Raw genomic sequence first — 6,798 nt, 5'->3', positions numbered from 1 at the left:
TTCAATAAACAATTTCTGGCTCATTGTTTTCGGGCACACCGCAAAAATAAATTATTTTCTAGCCTTCCCTTCTCTGCTTTCTAGTCCCTCGAGCAATTTTTTCACCCCCTTTCATGCAATCACTCACCTTCCAAGTTCGGGAATCCCCTTCTCTACTTCAAAGTCCCTCGAATGGTCCATTCCTTGGCAAGGTTTTCTCTCATCAGAAGTGTTTCAAACCCAAGACATATCCCTGCCTCAAAAATATCATACTAGTCATAGCATGCCTCATGGTAATCAATGGACATTGTTTGGTACTAGTGTCCTACAACAACGTTATCCCTATAATATTTCATGAACGTATTGTTGTCTTCTTTAAGTTCTTTTGTTGTTACTGCTATCAATCTTGTAGACAACTTCAACCACCCAAACTGGGAAAATTTCCATGCTTTCTTTCATCAGCACACACAATTCTCCATGAGAATAATCCTAAGAAATTGTAGTCATTTAAATCATTCCTCATTAATAGCTTATCAATGAGGTGACATTTGTAATTCTATTTGGTTCCTATCAAAAAAATTCAAAATATTTCATCGATCAAAACATTATGTATAAGAATATCACATCCAGTTAGCTCAAAACCCAAACTATTATAAATCAAAACATGGAATTAGATTCAAAATGCAGAAATTCATAAACTAAACGAAATATTGGTACTTATCTTTGAATTGTTCTTTGCTTATGTCTTTACACACACTAGATCAATTTCCACATCGACAAATGGCCAATGGCCATTTCTTTTCTTGTACACACACTGGATCGATTTCCAAACCCCGAAAGCACCTAGTTCCTTCTCTTCTCTTTCACCACGTACACACGTTGATCAATTGTCTATCCCATCAAGCACCCAATTCCTTCTCTTCTCTTTGAACATGTACACACACTGGATCGATTTCCAAGCCCGATAAGCACCCAGTGCCTTCTCTTCTCTTTGACTACGTACACGTACTGGATCGATTTCAAACCCACTGAGCACCAAGTTCCTTTTCTTCTCTTCTCTTCTCTTTGATTTCAAATTTTCTAAGTCGTTCGTCAGCCCTCAGGTGAGCACTTAGTAACAAATAAATATAAATAAGTCCAATCACTACCCTGTGAATATGGGAACTATCAAGCGTGTTAGTTACTATCAACCAGGTAGTCTTCTATCAACATAAATATAGGTGTACTCTACAACTTCATAGGCTTAGGAAATTCCCATTTTGGGTAGTCTACCTATCATAAACCAACACAGGCCCAGACAGTCCCATACCTATTTGTCCTAACACATTACACAATAGAAGGGATTAGGCAGTCCTATACCTACCTATCCAAAAACACTACACACACACACACACACACACACACACACACACACATATACACATAGTACAACACAACAATTACACATGATACAACACAACACGTACACAATACGCATGGCACAAGACATGTACAAAATAGTGTTGAAATCTAGGAGACCATTCTATCTCTTTCCACAAACAATAGGAAACAATACTTCCAATGTCCTTCCCATGCTTCACCGCATGCATCCACAATCCATATCTAGTGTCTATGGTTTCTTTAACTATCCAAGCTTGTGCCAGTAGGCCATAGATCACATTGCTTCCATCTTGCTGATATATCCTTTAGCATTCCATGTTCATAATATAAACATGGTCATAATATAAGAATCATCTTCTTATGATGTTAAAATCATAGATCAGCTAGGGCCATTTTTTCCCACGTGATTCCTCATACAACCGGAAATCTTGCATTCCATCCACATTTACATAAAATGAATATAAACTATCATTCTTCTACAAGAATGACTCTTAACAAAACTTGTCAGTCATAATGGCATTTATATATGTATATAAATATTGGCATGATCATGAATATATCACATATTTATATATGTGCATTGAGTTAAGGTCAGAGAACTTCCCTTGTGCCATTCTCATGGCTACCATGTCACTGTCCATTATTTCCCATGGACTAACCAACCACTTGGCCTTCATAGAATTGTCCACTTAATCATGGACACAACATACATATTGATATTTGTCTAAGAAGGTCAAATTTGTAAGAAGGTCAAAGTTGAGATAACTCCATTTGTTTAAGAAATACTTGCATCAACCAAAGGAATTCCTTTGTTGGAATTCCTCTTGTTTCCTTCTTCACCATGTTTTTTTTTGCAACTATGTTTTTGCACAATAAATGTTCCATCCTTTCTTATTCTCATCCATGGTTTTCATTTATTTCCCATGGACTAACCAGCCACTTGGCCTTCATAGTATTGTTAGCTTAATCATGAACACAACATACATATTGACATTTGTCTAAAAAGGTCAAAGTTGAGATAACTCCATTTGTTAAGAAATACATGCATCAACCATAGGAATTCATTGTCGGAATTCCTCTTGTTTCCTTCTTCACCAATTTTTTGTTTTCAATTTTGTTTTTGCACAAGCAATGTTCCATCCTCTCTTATTCTCATCCATGGTTTTCATTTATGCGCGGGGAGTTTTCTTCCCTTTTATTATCGATTGATCCCCCTTGTTCTCTTACCATAGGTTTGTGGCTTTATTGCCACACCCAACAAGCTTTCTCGACCCCAAGCATGACATTCAAAGGGCCATTAAAAAGGAATGCAAGATCAATCAATACAAAAAATGCAATCAACAACAAAAGGAAATAAAAATTTCAACAGAATAACATGGCCATGTGCAAATCTAAAATCAAAATGAAGTTAATCCCTGAAAGTGATAAATTAAAGCCATAACCCATACGCATTAAAATAAAATAGACCCCAAAATCAATTTTTGTCCCCATGAGTCCAATGTTCATGGCACTTCCAACCATCATACAAGTGTGCATATGTACATATCCACATATGAATATTCACATACCAAAATTAATTCAAACCTCTTTATAAGGTTCACAACAATCTTGAAGTCTTACATTCCCCAAAGTTTCACAGGGGATCTCTTCAACACATGCATATGCATATCAAGGAGCTTGAGGGAATTCCCCCTCCTCCTTCTTGGAATCCTTCATCATTGATTCATGTCCCTGTGGCTCGTAGTGGCTTTTTGCTTTCTCCTTCCACCTGTAGGGATAGTCCCTTCTCATATTCTTTTCTCCATATGACTAACAATAAATTGTCCTCTTCTCCTCTTCAACCCCATGGGGCCTCTTCCTGCCAATGTTATCTTTCCTTTTTGAAAGATTTAGTTTGATATGTCAATTCTTGCAACTATTTTTGCAGTTCAACATTTCGCCCAACAAGTTCTTCATGTTTCCTTGTGAGCTTTCTATGTTTTTCCCTATAGATCTTTAGCTCATCTTCCAAGTCCCTGAGCTCAACCTCCAAATTCCTAAAGGCTCTTTTCCTTGGGAGGGATGTTCCTCTTTCTCGTTCTCGATGGACTTGGTCCATATCCTGTTGCATAATTCATTGAGTCTTGCTATGTGGTACGACATATACTCAATTGTTAGTGCATTGGTATATATAAACCAACGTACTATTTGCCTTGCCCTGTTGTACCAATCACGCTTCCCTGCAACTGCGCACATGTCTCAATTTACATATTAGTCACATGTCTCAAAATCCATGACATAAATAAATAAGCATATCGTATATTTCAATATAATTTTTTTATTCTAAAACCAGAAGTTCTACATGCACATGCACATGCACATATCAGAAGATTCGAGTTTCTTTGTCAAGATCAGCTATAATTGGAAACCAACTATTATGGTGAAATCAACATCATTAATTTCATTCAGTCTTTGTACCAAGACCAAAAGAAACAGTTTAAATTCATCCTTTATACCAAGGTTAGTAATCAAGCCATTTGAAATCTTATGGAAAATTAATTAGAAACAATTTAATGTATTAGCATTAGTTCATGCATAATCATGCCTTTACAGGGTTAAATTTTACAACTTTACCCGAAATTATCAGCATTAATTACTATCAGCCTCTTTACCGAGACCCCTATTGTCACTTGTTAAATTCAACCTTCAAAATTAAAAATAAGGTCGAATTTCATTAGCTTCATTCAATCTCTTTACCGGGACCATCATCACTAATCGAGAAGTCAACTTTTCCCACAAGAAACCATACTAGTATGCATATTTAGCCTCTTTATTCAAGGCCAACAACATCAAGTATCTCATAAAATTGATTGACCTATGCAACAATATCATCCACCATGTCCTCATTATCTTAGCCACATTCTTCAATTGTTTTGTCCATTATGCTTTGCACTCATCTAGTTCAAGTAATGAACATGGATGATGTCTCGTATTAAGGTAACAATCTTTACACGCTTCAACCATCCATTTCCATACATTGCACCCCATTCCTTAAACAAGGAAGGCATTAACCACAAAATACAAGCATTCATAAGGACAACCATTAGGGGAATTTTGAGGTCTAAAATGGGCCTCCTAAGAAAAATGTACAACCAAAATAAACTTTATAAGAACGAATAGGATTCAAGATGATGATGTCAACCATGGGGATGATTCACCATTTTTGGAGTTAAAAAGTAAAAAGATTAAAAAATAATAAAATAATAAAACCACTTTTTCAACTCGTATTTTCAACTTATCTCCCTAAGGTTTTACTCACATTCCAAGTGAGAGTACTTTTTGGATGGAATATTTAATTCCTAATCTAAAGAGTACCCATGTTGCATACTTTCGATGGACTCTACTACACAAAAAATGAGAAATACATGAAAAAATGTGATTGCAATCACGTTTTTCATGTATTTCTCATTTTTCGTGTAGCAGGATCCATCGAAAGTATGAAATATGGGTACTCCTTGGATGAGGAATCAAATTATGCATCCAATGAGTGTTTCCGCATGAAATTTGAGTAAACCCATAGGGAGATAAGTTGAAAATACGAGTCGAAAAAAATAGTTTTTATTTTTCCCCTCTAAAATTTGATGATATAATTTAATCTTATTTATTATTTCCACTATTATTTTATAATTTCCTTAGGAGGCCCATTTTAGACCCCAAAACTCCCCTAATGATAATAGTTGAAATTATCATATAGAAGTAGACAACCTCCACCAAGGTTCCTTGTCATATAATGATCAAACTGTGGGACTCTCACATCCCAATCAATATATACACATACACATATTTACCTTTGATTAGAAAAAATACATGTTATTCAAGCTACAAACAATACATGGATTTTCTCGCATCTCTCATATCATAGGATCATTGATTTGTAAATTTATTCATGGTGTGTAAGAATAGACCACTTAACTAGTGGAGCAAGTACTATTCAACAATTATACACAAAACCATGCAGGAAATTCTTCCTATAATAAAGGATCACCAGACATCCATAGTCAAAACAATAGGCTATCCGGCCTTCAAGGTGCCTGATATCAACCATATCCAATACTATTGCATTTATCAAGAAATCAACATCCTTGTCATTAGCATACCATTCACCATCAATACCATTTCACCATCAAATGTTATGAGTAGGATACCATCATACTCATATTCAATTATTACACTCATAGTTGAGCTCCACTCACTTCCATAGGTCCAAGAGTTGAACTTGGAAGCTCTTATACAACTTTGTAACGCACCCCCTTTTATTCCTAGCCCCCAACACATGTTAGAAGGAGGCGAAAGTCACTATAATGACCCAAGATCTAAGGTAGCCTTATGGAAATGGGGTATAATTGTTTTTTATCTTTTTCAACTTCTTCAAAACTTATAATGGATAATATTGTTGTGTTCGTCTCATTGAGATGATTCTAATGATATAAATTTTGTTTAATTTGGACTCTAAGGTTCTGAGATATGACCCTCATAAGTTTCACGATTTAAAAGAGTCATCTCTCTTTTCCACCACATGGCACCCATGTGGGCCTCATGTGGTGCCTATGTAACATGCCACTACTCTACCACATGTCATACCACTACACCTCACCTTATTCTACTTCCACCATTACACATGGCGTAATGTGTGTGTGTGTGTATTCATGCAAACCATTGCCATCTAATGATCCACGCTAGTCTGGTTGATCCAATGGTGTGTGGGATCTTCACCTTCCTTCATTGATGTTACAGAGGGGAGGCCTCACTGAAATCTCGACCATCGATTAACCAATGGTTGTGATCCTTCCAAGGGGGTTACCCCTCCCCTTGCCAATGTCACAAGGGAGAAGTCGCGCCAACCATTGATCCAGTGTGTCAATTCTCCTTCATTCATCTTGTGCCTGGCTCATGTTGTAATGGATATACAATGACTAGCCTCAATCTTCTTACCCCAATGTGGAGGTTGGCTCAACTTCCTACCAGGAAACTACCACTTATGCCCTACCTGGACTGACCCTTGACCTAGGTATTTGGCCTGACTAGCCCGACAGGTGAGTCCCACCAACTACCTCGCGGCACTCTATTGGTCAGGCATAGATCATGTCGAGACTCGGCCTCTCATCCCAGCCTCCTAACCCTGGACTTGATGGACCCACAGTGACTTCAAGCTCATTTTGATAGCTTTTGGCACTTAGAAAAAATAACAAATTTCTTCTTGGATACACAAGTGTTGTACACTGTAACTAGCCTGCTAAACAAAAAATACAAAAATGCAAGACCAACGCCTTAGTTCCCCCATCACCAAGATCACAGGGAACTTAACCAATTCCATCAATTGCATCATGATTGCATAATGATGCTATTATCATTCAAACACACAACATATACATAGAGTTATCCACATTACATGCCAGCCAC

Source organism: Pinus tabuliformis, chromosome 8, assembly GCF_031772625.1.
Source record: "Pinus tabuliformis cultivar Carrire ecotype Pingquan chromosome 8, CPIR1, whole genome shotgun sequence".
In the NCBI taxonomy this organism is placed as follows: Eukaryota; Viridiplantae; Streptophyta; class Pinopsida; order Pinales; family Pinaceae; genus Pinus; species Pinus tabuliformis.
The sequence above is the reverse complement of the archived record's forward strand: the minus strand, read 5'-3'. Positions refer to the sequence as shown.